General features: G+C 37.8%; 1 protein-coding gene across 1 annotated transcript in view; it reads right to left on the bottom strand.

Moving 5' to 3' along the window:
* Positions 1-313: 313 nt before the first annotated feature.
* DPH6 (diphthamine biosynthesis 6) overlaps positions 314-22,719 on the bottom strand; it is a 223,400-nt gene continuing 200,994 nt past the window's right edge. Inside the window, exon 16 of the transcript XR_014955604.1 lies at positions 314-640. The gene's annotated coding sequence lies outside the window, so the exon portion shown is untranslated. The remainder of the gene's footprint in view (positions 641-22,719) is intronic.

Here is a 22,719-nt window from a genome sequence, read left to right as displayed (position 1 = left end):
ATCTTTTGTATAGTAGCAACTTAAAAACTTCAAAATGATGAGACTTCATAACCCATAGAAGGTCCACCAGTGAATATAAAGTAAACAATGCCAGCACCTAAAAGTCACATGGCAGAGATCAGTACAATACATAGAAAGATTAGAAACCAAAACACCAGTCCAAAGAGAAGGTTTAGTTTCTGTTACTGAATGCTGACAACTGAAGTGAAAGAAAAATGGTTCCATGTATTCCATTACTTGCCTCTTTTTGTGACTCCAATGACCACAGAACCTCTTATGTTTTACCCAGGTTTATGAGTTAGAGAAAAAGATGTTCACTCAGTAGTCACAAACATCTTAATTTCAAGATGAATGATTGGTTAACTAAGAATGCTGTAATTACCTGCTGATCAGCAATAGTCAGTGTTGACCAATTCATAATGTCTTTACTTCTCTTCACAGTTCTGCACCATCCTATGTTTTTGTCTGAATGTACCATAGGATTCCTCTCAGTTCCACTCAATATTTGCTGAGCCATGTCTTCATTCATATCTTCAAAATCTTTATTTTAATGTCCCAGAACAACTTCAGATATTTTTTAGGCGTCTATCTGTATTAACCACCATAAGGAATAACAGATCTCTAGGCCATCTGCCAGTACCTAGGAGAAAGAAAAAAAACAACAAAAAAAGATTGAATGAAACAAGAAAAGTTATAGAAACTAAATAGTTTCACTCCTGGTCTGAAATTATATCATTTTCTGATAGGGGTCCAACACTGCATGACACCATAAATCCAGCAATACATGAAGTATCAGCAGAACATTGTGATGGTATGACCATGCATTCAGCACTGCTTTTAAAACACTGCAATGCAGGGTAATCACAGAAATGTAAAGGAAATATATTTAGGTGCATGTGTCCACATATACAGCATGATGAGAGCTGGTGTTGCAAATTATTTAAACGTTAGAAAAAATCTGGCAAATTTTATAGGTATATGTAACCCTGGAAGAGCATGAAACTAAAAAACTTAGGATAGTGTTTTGATGCCTTCAAGTAAAAGACACATTTCTAAACTCTCACAGAATGAAATGTTCTCTCCAGCCTGGGTATTGTAACTTCTCATTATATTCACTTCTAGTACTGAGAGGGAAAAGATGTACAAGAAAATCTATACTGCAACACAACTTGCTGGATTGCTTCAGCATCAGTGAGCAGCTTTTATAAAAAAAGTGCAATACTGAAATCTGTATAATGTATTTTATTTTTAAAAATTACAAAATATGTATAACAAAAAGCATAAATTGATCCTGATTTATTTTGCTTGCATGCTGTCATCATCTATTTTCCTGTTGAACAGCCAGTTTGTGACAATACACTTAACAGATAAGATAAAATAGTTTTTAAATTTTATTATGCTCTTTGCACATGAAGTGTGAAGGTTGTGTTATCACTTCCATTATGAGCTCCTGTTTTGGCAGGGTTTATGTTGCCACCATAAAAATGTGTTTCTGCCTTAGTCTGGCTACCTAAGATTGCTGTTTAAGGAATAATTAGATTATGCATAATTAAAAAATATATTTTTATGTGCACTTCCATACATTGGAATATAGTTAATAAGGATTTTTAGTATCATGATCAAAGGCTGACTAGTGCTCATTTCTTTACAGCCACATATCTTTTTTCCCCTCTGCATCTCATTCTATAATTAGCTGATAGGACTTTTCAGTTTAATTTTCTCCAAGATGATTCCAGTTATGTACTAGAAAGAAAAAATAAACAAAAAGAAACTTCATATGTTTCTAAATATTCCCAGATACGTAATAATAAATTCCTTTCAAAAATGAAAGTTAGTTTTCATGCTGAGGATAAGGAAACTATAGTGATTACATTAGGAAATATTTTTGTATAAATTTAATTACATTTTTTAATGTATAATAAAGTCACCAAAATTTGTGCAAAGCTTACATTACTGGGACTGGTCAAGAACTGCCTGATGAAACCACTTTTTTATTAGAAAATACTCATACACTAAAATTATTTTTTGACCCATCTATCAGTTTTAACACAACCTTTTTTGGTGAAGTTATCTCATGTCAAGCATGTATTTTTTCTGATTGAAACTGGAAAGTGAGACTGCCCCTCTCTCTGAACAAACAAATAGCTGAGACATTCATAGGGGATGTGGAAAATCCCACTTCACTGCTGTGCTCTGCAACTGGCAAAACTGGGATTTAAACCCATGTGTCTGTATGTGATGTGTGCCTGAGGCATGAAGCTGCTGTGTGTTGCTGTTTTGCTAGTTAAAAGAAAACAGCTCTGAGTTAACCTACTTTGCTGCTGAAGCTGAGATATCTTGAGATCTCTCCAGCCCTATGCATGTAGCAGCTGTTGTCAGTGTAAATTAAAGCACTGTATGTAGTCCCATAAAATATTGTGCCATGTTTGCACAGGTACAAGTGATTCCACATTACATCAAGTAGCAGAAAAGCTGTCTCTGGAAGGGGTTGGACTTGCTTCCATTGTGCATTGCATACAATCAGATCTAAAAATCAGAGGGATGATTTAATGTCACTGAGTGGATATATTAATATTTTTTTAAAATTCTGAAATTTAAATGCCAGTGTATGTGAATGGTTCAAAGTACACATCCACAGTCTTGCAATGTCTGACTATATGCTCAACATACACACTGCAATCAAAAATCAGTTTGGCAGGGAATTCCTTGACAATTCTGGCTTGAAACTCAAAGATATATTAAACCTCCTCCTTATCTCAAAAAGGAAAGCACACAAGCCAAGATTTGTCAGTGGCCCATGCCTTGTGCTGTGCCCAAACTGTGGTTGTGTTTATGGCTATGAAGTAGATGATGAATGTGCTTTTTGTCTTAGTGATGAATTTGCTGCTTTATGGTTAATGATGAAGATTCAGGGATAAAGAAGTATTGGAATTTCTGTTTGTAAGTTGAACCCTTATTTGTAGACAATAATCAGAGTGAGGATCAGGGATCAGGATTTCAGGATGCTGTGGTTTCTAGGGCAGCTTCTTACAGGGAAACAACAAGATGAGGAAGATCACAGCAGAAGACCTAATTAATCCTTATTATCTTATTTTTATTTTTTTCCCTTTCGCCTTGATTCTTGAGAAGGATTTCTTTTCAAGGGGAGCCATCCAAAACCATTTTTTTCTATTTTTGGGGGCCATATTTCCTACTTTCTCAGTAGGATAAGTCAGCCATTCCACCACCTCATGGAAAAATAAAAATAAAAATTAAAGAAATTTTTTTTGAAAGTTTAAAATTTTATTATGAGAGAGATCAAACTCTATTTTCATTGTAGTTTTGAACTTTAGGCAGATGATTCAGTAATGAAGAGGTTAAACCTCCCATGTACCTAAAATATGTTCTTAGGAATAGATTTCAGTTAGGGTAAAGTAGCACAAACATATCAAGTATACAACTCTATACAATTCCCTTTCAACATATGGCTAGGAAAGGACATTGATGAAAACAGTGACCTAAGGATTTTGAAAACCTTTGGCATAAATACTTCAGTTAAAAACAGAGCTATAGTGAGAAGTATGGGGAACTTAGGAAACCACTTGGGGTTAATATTCCAATAAAGTACATGAAAGATTAGTCTGAAATTAAAGGCACTTTTCATATTTCTAGTATAACTGAAGCAATGAAAACAGTTGGTGAACATGTCACTCACTTTTTAGATATGTCTCAGCTGTCCATGTGCTTACCACATCACCCTGTTTAATTTTTAGGGTTTTTAATATGAATATCAATCCTTCTTTTCATAAATGTAACCCATAAATGCCAGAAATCCCTTAGGAGTTTTCTCAGACTTTATTTAATGCCCCACAAGAAAGGATGTAAAAGAGACCTTTCTTTTGTAAAGTGATCCTATAATTCTGTTCAATATCCATCATTTTCAAGGCCAAGTAATCATATTTAATGGATCCTAAATTACTTTTTGTCAGGCAAGGATTCCCTCGATAATATTAACCAGTACAGAGGGCTGACACTTGGAGGGCTGAAACTAAGAGGTTTTTTTTATTGCAAGCAGCTTACAAGCGCTTAGACAGGGGTGATGATCACTAGCCCTGCAGTAGGCAAGGGTCAGTGTTTCCATTTTGACCTGTGCTTTCAATGGGTTTTAGCTTTGCTATAAATACTCAAATTGGTTTCTGCCAAAAAAGCAATGCCTAAGGTGACCTGCAAAGGATTTTTATCCATTGCTATGTTTGTCTTCTCTTTTATTCTCTCATTTTTTGTGTGTGTGTGTGTTATTTTTTCTTATGGCATTTGAAGATACTGTGTGAGAGCAGCAAGAGCAGGATGCTCTCTAAAGAAAAGGGAGCCAAGAGCCAAGGGTTACCAAAGGCAGGTGCAGGGCTGTGATTGCACTAACAAAGGTCCAGTCCCATAAAACCCAAAGCAGAGAACAGCAAGTCTGGTGATGGCAATGAGGGTCAGCATGGGGCTGCCAGAAATCTGTGGTGGAGAGACAAGTGTGTGCCCAAGCTGTGAAAGCAAGTCAGTGAGTCAGATCGAGTCTGGATCACTGGGGTAGATGGCCAAGCATGGCCAAGGACCCTTGGCAGGGATCAAGCAAGAGAACGGGGAATTGAAAGCAGCTTCTGAGCAAGGAGGGTTCAAGCAGCCCCCTTCTCACAGTTTTTTCTCAAGCAACTATTTTCTCAATGATCTAAATCACAATCATGCAGCTGCACTGTGTCTGTGGCACCTTGAGAACAGACAGAGAGAAATCCCTTGGAGCCAGGGCGTGATGCTGCACTTACAATACTGGTAAATGCAAGTCTGCAAGTTTCTTCCTACCTCAGATTTTGTTCCTTTTTTCATATACTTTGCTTTTTCTGCTGAAACATTTAAGAGTCCAGATAAGCAGCATCACATCTAGTCTTTAATCTTGAGTAGAAGTTTTTGTAGAGATGAGCTTGTTGTGCTGTTAAGAAGTGGCTGAGAATGCATCTACTCTGTGAAGTGCCTGAAGTGCTTTCATTAATTCAGAAGTTATAGAATTTATATTTCAAAAATGACACTCTTTTAAAAAATATTCTATAGGAACTTAAGTTCGGAAAATATTTAATAAAAACTACTTAAATTCATTAGTCAAACATTATCGAAACACTCTCCATCTCAATTTTTTCTGTAGAGAATGGTACTGAAATTTTCAGGATATGAAAGATTTGGGTTATATGGTCTGGACTGGGTTTGATAATAAGCACTTGACTCTCAGTGCTGTCAAATGGAAAATAATGTATTTTTTACCTCTGTTGTACAATAAGATCCAGCACTAATGAGGAAGGAATCTGCTCTATGTTATTGAAATTTAGGACCACTAATGCACTGAAAACTTGGCATTGCCAATCTAGTTTTTAATAAGAAAGATGCTAAGGATGTGAGTGACATTTCTCAGTCTGTTTGCTAAAAATTTCTTTTTCATTACAAAGTAGTCATTTAAAGAATGGTTTTACTCCCATATGTAATTGCTTACAAGGGTGAGGTCTCCCCAAGGTTTCCCTAGTGGGAAATAGCATTTATCTCCCAATAAAAATGGTTTCATTGTCTACTACAGAGAAAATATGACTTTCAGATTTCCTTTGTGCTTCAGTTTGTTTCTGAAAACTGGAGAGATCAAATATTTTCTTGATCAAAAAATGCTTTAAAATAAAATTTGTTATTACTTGTGCTACACTGAAACACCATGGTACTTGGTGTCACATCATGCCTAGGAACAAACATTCCTGCTATCTGGAGAAAATACAATAGCTTCTGTCAATTCTCCCAAAGTCACATTCTGCAGACATAGCTACAGGTGGTGGCACCATGTCTCAAGTCAAGGAATTTCCAATACTTCTGCATGCAAAGCTTTTTATGTATCATCTCCATAACAAACAAAATAGACAGTAAAGATCCTTTCCATCTGCCAAATAGTACTAACATTTTATTGTAAGTTTCACGTTCCATTTTTCTTTTATATATTCTTCTAATTTGTACTATTTTGTACTCAATTAAGCTTTCATCCTTGTCTCTGATAAGTGCTTTACACAGATCCTACAGAATTTATCTGAACTCTACAGATATTCCTAAGAATCTAACCACTAGATGGTCATGGACTTTGAATGGAAAAGCTTTTTCCATCATCCCAAAGTACTGTATTTAGGTGAAGAAATGCAGGCCTAACAAAGAAAATAAACTTTTACAATGTCATATGAAGCACAATGAAGATAATTTATCAGACTATTTTTTTCAAGTAGTCAGGTAGAAACAAATATTTCTGTTTACTGGATTACACTAAAGACTGAAAGGAATTAAATCTTTAAAAAGATTTTTATTAGGAGATAGGAGTAGGAAACATAGTAGGATCAGTTGTGAAAGCAGTTGAAAGAGGCATTATGAATTGGATGGTCGTAGGAGAGTAAAAAGTGGGAGAAAATGAAGCTGAGTGATATCAACACATCCAACAAGCAATCTAGGTTTCCTTAGAATCAGGACAAAAAAGGCAATGGGAAATCACTGACACAAATGAAGAATCTCAAAAATGATCCATGAAGTAAATATTATTAATATGCATTAATTCTTTGAACATCTACATGAGGTCTTCTGGAGGTGATGATTTAGTGAACAGGCTTTGGGTGGGAAGACATTAAAATCTGTTTTATCTCTGATTTACAGTGGTCAGGGACTAATACTTGTTCTGAGTGCAAAAGGCAGAAAATGCATATCTGACTTTGATACCTTAGGCCAATACCCTAACTAGCAGGAAATAAGGTTCTTTATGACAAGTACAGCACAATTATGGTTTTCAAAAGTCTTTTACTCATTCAAAATGTAAAGAATGAATGTAAAACTGCTACAGCAAAAGGAATTATTGTTATCTTTTTAGCCGCACCTTCTTTAGCACTGCTTTTGCCACTTCTGGCATTTTAAAGCACAATCCATTTCATACACATTTTCCAGGAGAAAATCAATATGAAACTCTAATCTGAGCTATAAGTAGTTGCTACACTGAGAAAAGTTTGGAACAGTGTACTGCTCAACCAAATAAATAATTTAGATAACTGAGTCAATGGTGCTGAAAAGTAAGTCTTCATTAATGGACATCACTGAGAGAGCAAAGAAAGCAAAATTAATCATCAGTCTATTGCCTTTAATAACATGATTAAAGAAAGAAGGTACTGAATTATTAAGAACAGTGGGGATGGAAAAGAAAAAGAGCAAAACCCATAAAGGTACCAGTTTGCAGAATGATGATGAACTGGATACTCTTGCTATTCTGAAGGGGTTTGTTTTTCTTTTAATTTTATAATTCTGAGAGCTGACAATTACATAAGCCTTGATTCTCTATCTAGCAAAATCACAAGCATCTCCTTCCCCTCAATTTCATATAAATCAATGATTTATGTAATTTACATATAAAAGTGGATTAGCAACTGAATCTCCAGAGTCCCCTGAAGTAGTATGACAATCAAGTCTTATTCCTTTAGAGGTTAATAGCAAAACTCAGGGAGACCCTAATGAAGACAGAAACAACCTCCAGGATTTTGAAGCTGGGAGAGGAGAGTAACTTACATAGTTTTTCTTTGAGCAGAGAAATAAAGATGAATTCACAAAATTTAATTCCACAAGAAAGGAATATTTTAGAATGATAATAATATGCTTTGAATCTATCTTCCAGATTATTCCACAAAGCCAATTCCCTTAGATTCCCTCAGGCATTGCTTCAAGAAAGAGCTAGCTTTACTGCCCCTTTTTATTTGACTTTTCTGCTGGATATTGTTCTTCATATACAAGCTTATGTGCCCTTAAAAGGGATGTACAGTTCAAAGATTTCTTGTATGCTGGACTGGTTTTGCTCTCACAAATGATCCGAGTCTGCTCTCTGGATATCCTTAAGTAATTATACATTTGGATTTAGTTTCAGATTTGCAGCTCTTCAAAAGAATATTGTAAAAAGCTGAGGTAAGTCCTTGTCCATGACATGTGTGCATAAAGATTTGCTCAGATTCACTTGGTTATCTAAGGATGTGCTTTTTACATGCCATTAAAGCATGATGAAAGGGTATGCTGGGGATTCTATATTTTAATTTGATTTGATCAGTTGTTAACTTTTATTCTTTCTGAATTGGACATTCTAACAGCAAGGGTAACCTCGTTTGGTGTACTACAGAGACCTCTTAATAATGATATCATTTTACAAAATGATATCATTTTACAAAATGCCATTATATAAAAGACACAGATATTTTATTTTATTTTATTTTATTTTATTTTATTTTATTTTATTTTATTTTATTTTATTTTATTTTATTTTATTTTATTTTATTTTATTTTATTTTATTATTTTATTCCATTTAATTATTTTTTATTTTACTTCTAGTCTCGTAAATTTACCTTGTGAAATTTACATTTACATGCTAGCCTTTGCTGTCTAACCATGTAGATGTAATGCTAAAACCTCTGCTCTCTTCCAACTGCCCCGTGTTTTCTTTTATCTGTTTCATTGAGCTACATTGTGTGTAAATTGCATTGTTAGCTATCCTAGGAAGAACAGAGAGAACTCTGTATGTTTAAAGTACTACAAAAATAATTAATAACTGCACTCTGATCCCACTCATAAAAATTCCTGCATGTCCTTGCCCTATATTGAAAGCATGTGTTATAAATTTTCTGAAGAAACTACAGATGCCGAGGGCAAAAGGAAGTAAAGAACATGGTCACAGCAGATATGTTCAGTGTATGACCAGCAGAGCAACTCTTACCACTTCCTATGTTCATACCTGGGAAAGGAATGGTTTGATCCTTGGAGCAGGTTGTCAGGACAACCTGTCCATGTTTTGATCCTTATTTAAAAGAGTGAGGAGTGAGAAGGACATACATCAGTAACTGAATTGCCTTCACAAATTTCATCTAACCAGCAGGCTATGAACAAGGCACTCCAGCTCTTCATCACTGATGAAGCTCATATAGAGATATTGGAATATGTTGCTTAATGCACTGCAGACCAAAGTTTGTGTACTGTAGTAATGACTGTGGTATTGAAATCTCTGCATGGCACAGTAATCTCAGTGTAAATCATCATGCATTCCAGAAGGAGCAGCAATAGTGCTGGATGGATATCTATTGCTTATTATCTCTTCCCATACAAGAAACAATGGCTGCCAGCTGAAGCTGACGACAGAGCAGCAAGAACAAAAAATAGGGCATGGTTTGCTTGTGTTCAGAAGTGGCTTATGCAGAAAGGACAGAAAATTAAAACTACTATTTCAGTAGTTAAAATGTAAAAAATGTAGAGATCCTGTCAAGTGTTAGCATCCAGCTGAAGCATTTCATACCATCTAAATATGCATTCTCCAACAGATTATTTTTTCTTAACGTCTGCTAAGTACAAAAAACTCCGAGGTATAACTGAGTAGCTAATGTCCATAGATCCCCACAGAAGATCAAGGAATCTTTTGTTGTCTGCTTGCCAGAGATGATAGGAAACCACTAAATAAATTCTCCCTCAGTGTGGCATTTCTGGCTTGTTTCCATATTAGTAAGCTTTCTTCATTGTCTGACTTAGAGAAAAAGCTATCCCCAGTGTTCATGTTGGAGCTGAGAGCTTTGCTTAACCCATTGCATGATAAATTTTAGAGTGTCCAGACCTTGGATTCCTTTATATTAGATTCACTTTTAATATAGTTCATTGGACTTTGTTGAAACCCCTAAAATGTCTTTGGGGATTCATTTCTAATTTTCCTATCTTGAATTTTTCCTGTACCTCCTGAAATGCAATATTTTATATGGTTGTGCCACTGTAGCTGGTTGGTTACCAAGAATCCCAGTGTGTTATTGACTGTATGAAATCAGCATGTTGGCCAGTAAGGCCTAGGTTTCAAAGCACAGAACAAATACATATTGTTCGACTTGTGATTTGCACTTTGTGAAACTTCAGGAAAATAATAAGTAATTATCTCTGTTTACTTCAGAACTACAGAGAGTAGTTGTAGTAGTTGTCAGCCTAATACATTTTATCACCTGTTAAACAGAGCAGTATCTTGACAGTGGTATTATTAGACTTACCAACAAACCTGAAAACAGGCTAATTAAGACTGACATAAACCCCCCAATGACACTCTATTCAGAAATGTCCAAAGTAGTTAAATCTACAAGTGACAAGTGTTGGTTTCACCCAACTCAAGTGAGGAAGAATGAAAATGGGAGAAACAGAGAGCTTTGATAAACAGGATCATCAGGTTATCAACTATTTTCGTTATGTCACCTCTGCCTTTCTACTACAAAGAACTTTTGGCAAAGAGACTTTACAAGCAATGTGTAGTTGGACATAACATAATATTCTAATTAAGGGTATTGCAATGAAAGATGATTTAACTTCTGTGCTTTAGAAACATTTTACTGTGTCTAACAAAAACATGACAGTGGTAACATTACAGAAATTTTCTGGTTTTTCTTTGGCAGATCCCTCAGTTATATACTAATACTAATAATACTAATACTAATACTAATACTAATACTAATACTAATACTAATACTAATACTAATACTGATACTACTACTACTACTACTACTACTACTACTACTACTAATAATAATAATAATAATAATAATTTTCTAGAACTGTAGCTTTTAACTTAAAGACATTGAGACTTTAGTTTGTGTGTGTAACAGTCAATGAATCAGTATTTTAGGAGAAATAAAGCCCTTCTAAGGATTCTGAAAATAGACCATGACTTGAACTTGCCCTAATATTTCACTCTGAACTCCAGAGAATGACACTGGACAGTAGTTATTCAGGTAGTAGAGACTGATGCTGACTAGCATCCCAAATTGAAGGTATTAAAGGACCAAAAGTTGTCAGTTTTTTAAGGATATTATCTGAAAAAATCATCTTGGCTTCTTTAGTCAGGTGATTTTTTCTGTAGTCAGGTGATATTTTAGAAAGTGTAGGAAACTGCCCTAAGGGCAGCTGTATGTCTGGTGATAAAAGCCTTGAAGGGCTGAATCTTTGACCTCTTTTTGAAAACTTTAGTTAGCCTGTGGGCTCAAAGACCAAAAGTTATTTGAATCTATGGATAAACAGCAGACCCAGTTTTTGGGATTTATATCTCTTAGGGGTAATCTCATTTATCCACACCAGGCACTACATTATATGAAAGGTAATTCAGACGGGAATATGTTACATTTTCTGTAACATCTGCAACCTCAGAGCCAGCTCATCCAAAACTAAATCTATCTGGTTGTCAACTTTATCATTTCATCCAAAGGAAAGCTGACAGCTTTTAGATAATCTACTTTCTAAGTCCTTCTGTAGAGAGCACTTCCCTTGAAGCCTGATGCGTGGGTTTTTGGCAATTGCAGGTGAATCAAAACTTGGACACAGAGCAGTCTTCATCAGTTCTTCTCACCAAGTATTTAATAAAGTTCTAACAGTCTGGGTTTTCCACAGGTGATGCTCAATGATAGCATTTCTTCAATAATGGTTGATCTGAAAAAAAAACAAATCGCCAACCACTTTTGCATAATCTTACTGGAATTACTTGATCTAGTAGGCTTTCTCTAGTAAGTTTTTTTTACTTTCAGTCTGTCTATAGTGAGAAAATTAGGTTCTCTGTCATATGGATTCAGCTTTCTACATTTTAATCAGATGCCCATCAAATGCAGACAAGGCATAAGAAATATTCATGACAATAAGGCAAAAATCTCAGACTTTGAATTACTTTAGCAATTCCAAATTCTTTCTGGAAAACAGGGATGCAACTGGAATCGCAATTGATGTATGATTCATCACATCTGTATTACTGACTATTCTAGAAAATAGCTTGAAAGGATGCAAGTGTGAATGTGTGCCTCTGTGTGTATTGAGGATCTTGTAAAAATTTTCTTTTTCCTTTAAGAAAAAGTTGTTGTATACCAAGCTTCATGCAAACCAAGGCTAAAAAAAAAAAAAAAAAAAAAAAAAAAGGTGGAAAACATATTAGACTGTTATTCAACAAAGGCCTTTTAGGCTGTTAGTCTTGCAATGCAGAATGTAATTTCCAGACTATATTTTCCTAAATCAAGAGTTTAAGAGCAGTAGTACTTTGTGGTGTGAATAAGGTTTTACAGAGGAAGACAAAGACTGTGAAAATAGTGCCTGTGCCACCTGTGGCCCTTCCTTGTCTTTTCCACCACAGACTAGATATTAATGCTGTGCTTTAAATATATGAGACTGCTTAAATCGCATCAAGGCCTCCCCAGGAGAATGTTAAACAGAGAAAAAGTTAACATAACATTTATCAGCACACACACTGGCAGAAACAGTCTCAGAGAGATTGAATAAATCACAGAGCTGTTTCCATCTCCTCATTAATATTTTTTGAATAAGACAACCTATATGGACAGATGACTATCTTAAGTGATCAGTAGTAAAATAATTATAAATGCCACGTTAATAACAGGAATTACATATTCCAGTAAAACTCCACAATGTGATCAATTTGGCACTCATTATTTACAAATATTTTATAATATTTATATTTAGTCACTGTGTTAGACAATAGTAGTTAAACTGTGTCTATTCCAGACAAAGCTGAAAGAGTTTGGAGCTATTCCATGCTCCAATATTACCGCAATTTTCATCTTTTGAATCTGTCCCAAATGGAATAAAATTGTCCAGTCATGCTGTGCAACAATATTTTCTCAAATGTGTATCAACTCTTTTGGAGGCATGTTAATTTATATTCTAAGTATGAAAGTGCTTTTCCAGAGAGAGGAAGTTGGAAAGGGCTGAAAGGGAAGGAAAATAATCTTGTTCAAATATTTCACAATTCACTCAAAATCTAGTTACGTGCTGAGTCCCTACAGTTTGGTAGATCTTACTCCGCCTTTGATCAAGTCACACATGGTCATTCCAAGCTGTCAGGCAGCCTTCATTTCCTCTAAGAACCCACACAGATCATGTCTGATGGGGCTGCTGCAATATAAAAATCACAGGTTTTGGGTTGAGGGGGGCTGCTTAGGCAGTCACAGTTATGTCTCTATTGCTGCTTCTGGGAGTAAAGGCTATACAATTTCTAACAAAATACTGTTACGGCTTGATGTAAGAAAAACAGCACATAACCAACCAAAAGTATTTTCTGAACATCCTTTAAATCCTTCTGGCAAGGTAGTCCAAACCATTTTAATAATTTATGTGTTGTTCAAAACTCAAATGAAGTAAAAAATCATGGCAATCCACAATGGTGTCCTTAGAGTGTGAAGCTTTCAGAAAGTGGTAGCTATTTTGTGGTGTCTTTGAGTATATTGTTCAACCCTACATAGAGTTCAAAGCAGCATGGAAACACTTTTACCTTCCTGAAATCAGGCAGGTGTAGATCAAACACTGTACATTTATCAGAGCTTTACAGGAGAATTGCTGGTAGGTCACTGATATGCAAAGCTAACCTCTAATTGTCTTCAAAAGTTTAAGGATCATTTAAATTGCAATTCTACAGGGAAGGGAGGATGGAAATGTGAAATAAAGAGTCTGTGGGCCTGATTCATGAAAAAGTTACAGACCATTTACATAGGAAAGGAATCCATGAAAATCCTTTACAGTGTGCCTATGTGATTTATTAAATTCCTTTTCTGTGTGTAATCGGTTAACTGCACTTGCAAGGTGTAGATTACAGAGATGAGAGCAAAAGGCTGGTGAAATTGAGGTAGAGCATTGTACCTTGCTCGAGATTGGTGCCCAGCAGACAGACAAAAAGGTAACTGTGGTGAGCACAGAAAACACTTTTGAGATTCAGCAGTCTTCCTTTAAAGTGCTCCTTGGCAGTGAGCTCAGGAGTACTCAAGAGTTCTCTGTCATGAAGGATAAGGAAATGCTGGTGTACTGGAACTTGAAATGATGCTATGTTAAGAAATTGTTTGTTTTGATGGTAGTGTTTTAATAGTAATCTCATGATATTAAAAACCTGGGAGTAGCACAATTGTCATGTTGAACTCCATAGTCAAAGGAAGCTCCATCAAAGCTAAACACTCTCTATAACTGAAAATATTTTCTCCTACTTACTGTTCTTTTTTCAGCATCTTTGTTAGCCATGAAAGCACTTACATCAGATAGTATCACCAAAAGATAGAAACTTCCCCTCTTTTTGTGCAAATCTATTACCAATGGCCTACGGAGGGCTAATAATCACTTGCTTGTTTTGCTCTGTCTCATTAGTCAATCTGGAACTATTATCTGTAGCTCCCCAACACGCCTGATGACTGCGTCTTACAGGTCAGGGTTCAGGATCAGAGATTAGCCTCAATCAGAAAGGGAGAGTTACCACTCACTGATGCTTTAACTAGGAATTTCCTCACTCATATTACAGACAAAATGGTTTAGTATCACATTAGATAAAACTTTTTTAGCACAAGGCACATTTTGCAAAGAGATGTTATTGAACATAACTTCATCAGGCCCCACCAAAATGTATGTGAGACTGGAACTTATTTTAACTACCCATAAGTTAAAACTCAAGTGGCTAAGGAAATGCAGACATATGGCTAAAGAAAATGTAAGGGTGAAAGAAAATATAAAGAAAGAATTAGAAATGCAAAAAATTATTTGATAAATAGATAATGAATTTGAAAAAAAAACCCCAAAAACCAGGAAGCTTTATTAGGAAAGCAGGAAGTCACCAGAGAAGGAAAGAGAGAAAGAATGCAAAAATATGCCAGCATTTCTCATGCCATTGCTGAACTTTAAAACCATCAAGGCAAGATATTCAGCCAATCCAGAGAACAGAAGCCTGCATTGACCTATATTACCAAGAGCTGTGCTGGAGCCCAGATGAATAGGACAAACTGAATGGACTCTGTGTGGCTGTAAGGATATATAGGATGTGCATGACAATCAAATCAGCCTATGTTAGAGAAATTGATCAAGTATATATGAAAAACATGGAAGAGTGAACTGAGGTGTGTGGGTTGAACTGGCAGAGAGGTAGAATGAATTTCTGCACATACACAACAAATGGTTCAGTTGTTTTTATGTTTAGAAGTTGAAAAAGGAGCATTTTTTACTATTGTTTTGCTTAGCAACAGCAACAAAGACAAGTACTCAGCTGGGACTGTCATTTGCTTAGCTCATTAAAATATTAAGAGAGAACACATCTTAGCAGAGCTCTGAGCCTGCAGAGCTGCCACAATCAGGTTCCCAATATAAAAAACTCTCAGCACTCCTAGGGAAGGAGTGCTGAGAGTTTTTCTCTTTTTCTCTTTTACCCCATACTGTCATCAGTCTTGAGGCAGGGTGCTTCCTGCTGTTAGTTTTCATTAGGTACTTTTCTTATGTCTCAAGTAAAGAAGCCTGTTCCAAGGCTTCTTCCACAAATAATACAGATTAATGTCCATCCCAGAAGATCTGTTCTAGCAGGTTTGTTTTCCTTGAGTCCTCCTGTAGCCAAAGCAATGAAAAGTTCCTCTGCCTGCCATGACAGCCTGATTTATATGAGAGGATAATAGAACCAAAACTGAGAAGATAACTGAAGATATCTGAAGATATTGCAGCGTGTTTAATTGTCAGAATATGTTGCATAAAGGAGGAATTTGAGTAATTTCAAGGCATTTTGACTGACTTCATGAAATTTTGTTAGTGTTGCTGTGGTGGGTTGACCCCGGCCAACAGCCAAGCACTCACACAGCCGCTCACTCATTTTTCCCCTCTCCCCAGTGAGATGGCAGAGAAAACGGAGAAACTAAAAAAGTGAGAAAACTCGTGGGTCAAAGCAAAAATAATTTAATAGGTGAGAAAAAAAGATGTGATATCAAGTGATGCAAAGGCAATCACTCACCACCTCTAACAAGAAGACTGATGCCAAATATTGGCCATCTTCAAACAATCTCCCCTTCCTTGCCTTGTACCTCAGCTCGTATTGCTGAGCATGGCACCATATGGTGCGGATCATCCCTTTGGCCACTTCAGGTCAGCTGTCCCGTGTTCCCTGCCAGCTTCCTGCCCATGTCCTACTTACTTGCTGGGGGACAGAGTTGGGAAAAAGAAAAAGTCTTGATACAAGCAGGATTTAGCAGTAGCCAAAACACTGCTGTGTTATCAACACTTTTTAGCCATGAAGTCAAAAAGGCAGCTATAATTGACTATATAACAGCAATAAAGTAGCTCTCAATATCTGTGAGACCCAGTACAGTATCTATGGTAAACCTATGTACTCATAAATTGAGAATACAACTGGTATTGCTAGAAAACAGAGCAAAATTAAAGAGTGAAAATACTGATTTTAAAATGTGTCTCTTTTCATTTCACCTTGTAGTACAATCTCTCATACTCAACGCTCATTGCCTGACCCCACCTATAAGTTGAGGAAGAATAGTAGGTTTGACAAGGTAAAAAAAGTAGTTACCTGCATTTTCATTTTTTCTTTTGTTGCTTCTTTTTAATTTAGGTTATCTTGACTGTTTCTCTTCTTCTTCTTCCCACAACTTCATTTTTCTTTTTCTTCCTGGTACATTCCCTTCTTTAAGCTATCCATAACCAGTAAAGCAGTATGTTTCACCACTGCTCTGGAGTGGTGAAACTCTGGAGGAGTCCAGCTTTAGAGCCAGTGCATTCCTCTCTGCCCTCCTAAGAGGTGGAATTCCCCTTAGCTTTTGAGAGCCAGAATTTATCTAACTATCTTCTCAGCTCCTAACTCCAGAAATATATGCTTTAAATATCCAGTATCCTAAAAAAAAAAAAAAATAATAAAAAAAAAAAATAGGTGTAGTTTCTTAGAAAATACTCCTGATGTCTTGGACTTCTTATTTTCTGTGCTGATGCAAACTATGCTGCTTACTGGAATTCACTTTGGTGCCACTTGATCAAAATGTATAAGAATACATCTAAACATCTCACTAATATCAGGAAGGCATATTTCTATAGTAATTTTAATGTACCTTAGGGAATGAATTCTTACAGGTAAATCAGTATTAAAAAATGGTCAGCACAATGTAAATGCAGTATCTCTCCAGGAAAAGGAGGCTTTCATAAGAAAATAGGAATAACACTGACAGTTTGATACATGCTTGGGTTTTTGTTTTGTTTTTCTTTTTTTTTTTTTTCTGTACTGAGGACATTGTACCTGAAATACAAAAGACTGAGAGAACAAGCAGAGAAAGAAAAATTATTTGGGTTTTTTTGTTCCTTGTATAATTAGCCACTGATCCATTCCTGAAAGGGAGCCCAGATGTTTAAATACACATAAAAACCATAAAAAAAAAAAAAAGAAATAGTCTTTTAATGCCAACCATGGCTAGAAGCTTTTAGGTTTTCTGATGAACACAGTTCTTGTGTTCAACAGTCATTGTCTGTTGTTAATCAACAACATGACAAAATCCTACCGATATGACCTGCATTAAACTTTATTGGAATTCTCTTCTTCCCAGCTGAGTTCATAATTTCACAGCTGTAGTGGAGTTTATGTCTTTTTCCTTAGAGCAAAGGATTAAAATAGCTCATTTCTCCTATTTAGTTTAGTTGCTGGAAGTTATTTTCCGTAGTCCTTCTCAAAGGCATCTGAGTCCTTCAGTTGCTCTCGGTGACTTGGCATGTACCTACACAATATCCTGGTAAATTGATACAGCTGATTTAAATAATGTGATTTGTGTCTCACAATGTGCTTTATGGATAAACCAGGCATATAATCTCTGTCTTTGTATTCTACTAGATGACAAGTCAGCCTTGAGTTAGATACAGCTTTCCACCTTTATAGTGCAGCAACCTTGCTCCTGCAGCTGTGACCAACACAATCAATGATCTGAGAGAGCTGCTCCTGCCAGAGCTGTTAGGACAACCATGCTGGAACAGTCAGAAAGGAGCAGTACAGGAGAGTCATATTTATATTGATGTGGCCACTGGTTGTCTTGCTTCAACGTTTCTGACTTCCAGAGATGTACATTTGTCCATGGCTGACAAACCACAGGAATGTCTGCCAACAGGATCCTGTTGTTGACTCTTTCTAGGCCCTGCCTTCCTACTTTGTTTGTGAGCTAGGCTTTCAAACTTCATCTGGAAATTGAGTTGGGAGCTAACACAGACGATGACACAGGTAGGGTAAATGCCAGCCAGTCTCTGGTGTCTGCACTTCTTGGAGATGTACTTCCCCTGCAGGAAGGGAGGCTGTGAAATAAATACCTGTGATGTGGTCCTGCAGTGCCCTGCCTGTACTGCTTTGAATATTCTATTTATCAGGCCTGGAGGCTCAACCAAAGCATATTCTGGTATCTCAGTGACCACTAGGACAGTGTACTCCTGTTTGCATAGCTTTTAAATGCTTCCTCCAGGGAAGGGGCCCCTTCCTAAGTGGAGTGGTTCTCAGAGCACAAGTGAGTGTCCAGGTCCAGCCCTGGCCCTGTCCTCTGTGCAACATCACAATGTGTCAATACAAATGCATCTCCAGCAGCCTGCTTCTTTCAAATGCTTTGCAAGTGGCAAGTCAGAAAACATTAGGTTTTGGTGGAAAGAAAACAGCTGTTTATTTTATTTTATTTGAACGATGGCGTGGAATTTAATTCAGTGAAGACATGAAGTATGTTGGTAAATTGTGAGTGTGTGTAGGTGGGTGTGTTGGTGGGTGTAGGGAGCATATGGAAGAACTGCAGCATGAGAAAGCAGCCGACAGAAGGGGTTTGAAAAGTCTAAAGCGGAGCAGACTTCTCTTCTCTTCCTGCATTTTAACTCTCCCTTTGGCATCACTTCATGCTGCAGCCTCATTCTCTCTCCCGCCTGGTTGATACATTATACTTGTAACTCTCGGTATTTGCTGTTAATGTAATTCTTGTATTTATAGTTCTAAGTCCGAAAACACAAAACTGACTGAAATAAACCCTCAAGTTTGCAAAGCAGCAAATGGTGTGGTAGGAGGGGTGTGTCTGTGTGTGTATGTTTGCTGTCCATAACACTTCATGCATCAATGCATCAACCATGCCTACTACCATTAATTACTAATTGTAACTACTGCGCCCTGTTTCTGCACAACTGTACGGTGAGAGCCAAGCTCTGGGCCTCGGGGCACCGCAGCCCGGCCCCTCCCCGGCCCCGGCCCCGGCCCCGGCCCCGGCCCCGGCCCCGGCCCCGGCCCCGGCCCCGGCCCCGGCCCCGGCCCCGGCCCCGGCCCCGGCCCCGGCCCCGGCCCCGGCCCCGGCCCCGGCCCGGCCCGGCTGTGGCGCGGCGCGGCCGGGCGGGGGCAGCATTGCCCGCGGAATGGCGGCGGCTGCCGAGCCGGGCGGCAGGGCCGAGGGCGGGGCCGCAGGGACAGCAGAGTCCCTTTTCCGTGCCCCTTCGGAGCTGCCGGGGGCTGCTCTGCGGCGGGCTCGGACGCGCTTTACCGCCTGACCATGCCGGGGGACAGGGGGAGATTAAAAAATGCGGCCAGCGGCAGCAGCTGGTGGCCGCTGCGGCGAAGGGACACATCTGCATGGGAGCGGTGACAAAGGCTCCCAGGCGGGACGCGCTGAACAGGCGCTCTCAGCGCCGGGAGAGCAGCGCGGGGCAGAGCAGGAGGGCGCCGCCGCTTCTCGCGGGGGTACCCGCAGGGACGGCCCCGCCGCCTGGCCACCGCAGGGCTCACAAGCAAAGCGTCTTCTTCAGGACAATGTCCAGATTCCTCTTAGGCACTGACACACTTGGGGCGGCAGCCACCTCTCTGCAGAGCCTGTTCTGGCGTTTCACCACTGAAGAAATCAGTTCTTCGAGCAACCGTGCAAAGGTGCACAGGATTTTTAGGAGAGACACTGGGCTTCAGCATTCAGATGAAGTGGCGTGGCACTCTTGGTGCACCTCCTTTAAAGCCTCACATCGCACGGGTAAAAGACACAAGGAATAGTGAGGATTTTTCTCACATCTTTTGCAGTAGATTGACTTTATTTATATAGTCTGCTTTGCTAAACTTTGGAAATCTTGGTTTAATCTACCAGATCATAAAATACTACCTACCCAAGAAACTTTTTGTAGAAGGTCCTTACATGACTTGGGAGCACAAATTCCACTCAGTCAAAATACCAATTTTGTATTGGTACTTTGTCCTTTGGTCATTTTGAAAGAAGTATGTGGGGCTTGGTAAAGGCAACAGATGGTATTGTTGAGATGCAGCTGACACCTGGGTACAATGTAAGGCTTACTCTCACCTTGCCTTGGATCTATGAAACTTTACAGTTTGTATTTCTAAATATATATCATGCCAATAGTACCAGGTGCAAGTTTCAGCATTTTTTTTTTTCTCTGTGCTGTCTCACTAATGCTTATGATCTTCATCTTAACTTGGATTTCTAAGGTTGTTAGTCATGAGTGCAAAAGAAGAGCTCACATGAATCTTTCCTTTTGTTGAACATACACTGAACATTTTAAGTCAGTAATAGGGAGAGAGAGACTAAAATAAAATCAAAAAAGAGGAACAGGAGCCCTAATAAGGGGGAAAGAAAGAAGAGAAACACAGTGGTAAAGAGGATAAAGGCCAAAGGCATACAATATCTGATGACAGAAGAGAAAAAGCAGTTTTCTCATTCCTCCTGCCATTTGTAGTTCTTAACTCCCCAGCTTCTGTGGAGAAGCAATATTCTAAAAAGTCTGCACCTGACCTGCAGTAGCATCTCCAACCATCCTGAATTCTGCTATGTGGACCAGAAAGCAAGTGAGAAACTCAGTATTGTATTTTTAAAAAAAATCTGTCGCAACTCACACAGGACTCAAAATTCCCTCGTGAACCATGGGCATAAAGACATTGGGAATGTTCTTTCCCATGATGTGTGCCACTTACAGGATACCTCATTGCATATCTGTCACTGCCTACAAGAGAATCTTCAGAACAATCCAATCCATACCCATTACTGTTGCCCTCATTTTACAGGACAGAAGAGATCATAAATATATAACTTGTTACTCTTGCAAGGTTCAATGTCAGCATCAGCATGTAAGAGCTCTTGAGGATTCTTCTCACACCTCTGAACCAGAGAGAAAGTTCTTCTTATTAACTTGAAATAATGTGTCTCTAAGTATCTTTTAAATAGAATTAAGCATTCCAACTAAACATTTTAAAAGATGTAAATTGCAACAAGTTCTGCAACAAAATAATTTCCATGGTTCAGTGCTTTAAGATAATTCCAGGGAAAAATGGAATCTGAACAGAAAATCAGACCTTTTCAATAGAAAAGAAATATTAGAAATATTTCTTTTTTTGGGGGGGGATACAACCATGAACAAAAGAAAAACCCAAACCAACCCACCAACAAAAAAAAAACCACCCCAACAAAAAAACCTAAACCCCACACCATTTAAAGTGTTTTGCTTTCATTCAAATAGAAAAAAAAAATACTTTGAGGAGTATTGTAAGGTGGAATTGAAGTCCTTTGGCCAGCTCTTTTTGTCTCTTGAAATCATGTAGCAAAAACTGTAGCCACTCCTGATATATGTACATATTAGGGTGGGCACTCAGTGTTTGAAATCCAGTGTATGGCATTGCTCACAGCACATTGAGAATGCTCAGCAATGTGCAATTTTAGGGTTGCACTTTATGCTGTAAAACACATGGTGCTGTTAGCAATCCTTTTTCTCCCACTAAGCACACGTTACTTGAGTTTTCTAGTTGAGCATACACCTAAATGATGTTTTACATTTTTTTTTAGAGAGGTCCATAAATTGTCATTTAAGACAGGAGGGTCTCAAATCAGTTGTTATTTAAACAGTCTACTTGTTCTCAAAATCCCATGTCATTCTCACATCAATATTCTTTAAAGAAAAGCAGAAATTCGAGGAATATAAACCTATGAACCCAGTTACATGCAGTTTGCATGTGAAGGTAGTGTGGGGTTTTTCAAACAAAAATTTTGTCTTGTGGAGCTTTTGTGTGATCTTTCTTAATTTTCTTAGTTTGTTTTCAAAGATCATTGATTTCCAGCTATTTTTTCTGATAAGAAATACTGGTAGCTCCCTCCACTTTGCTCCCTCTCTTTTGCTTCCTTTACAGGGGGTTGATCCACTTGTTCATTAAAAAGGGGAAAATCCAACTTTGGGGAGTGCCTGTCAAGTAGGAAAGTTGCATATTGATGTGACTCTGCCTGTGTGTGAGAAAGAAATCAAATAAAATTCTGAACTGAAAAACTAATTCACTGTATGTAGCATAGAAGAAAAATCATGCTGAAGTCCTGAGCTAACTCACATAATGCTTTCAGGAATCAGAAAAATGACACTGTCAAAACACAACATTAGTTTTCAGAAGCCTCCAGGCAAAATTTTATTTATTTAAAGTTAGCTCCTATTTTAATAACAAAAAAGTGGCAGCATATTCTACATCAAAGAAAAAACTTTTCCTAATGTTTCCATTTTTCTTGTGAAGTACTGGAGTTGAAGTAGTGGAGCTGTCTTTCTCTAAATAATTACATGAGTGACAGGATCTCAACCTGAGAAAGCTTTTTGTCTGCACTGGGGACTGTAGCATTGAGAATCACATTTGGCTTGCCTTGTCTGAGCTGCAATACAAGATAGTCATACTTTCAGTATTTAAATAGTTTTATACAAGATGCATAGCAATGAAGAGGAGTCCTGAATCAACATCTCGGGTACACTGTAGCACCTTGATCAAGGAGTACAGATGAGATGCACATTTATGAGCTACAGCTCTCCAGTCAAGACCTATTAACCACATTCCTGGTGGCAGTACCCAGGAGAAATGTCCCTTAACATGGTGCACAGCTGGTGGCTTCTCT

The sequence above is a fragment of the Lonchura striata genome, chromosome 5 (genome assembly GCF_050655825.1).
Source record: "Lonchura striata isolate lonStrDom1 chromosome 5, ASM5065582v1, whole genome shotgun sequence".
Classification (NCBI taxonomy): Eukaryota; Metazoa; Chordata; class Aves; order Passeriformes; family Estrildidae; genus Lonchura; species Lonchura striata.
This window is presented reverse-complemented; position numbering and strand designations above follow the sequence as displayed.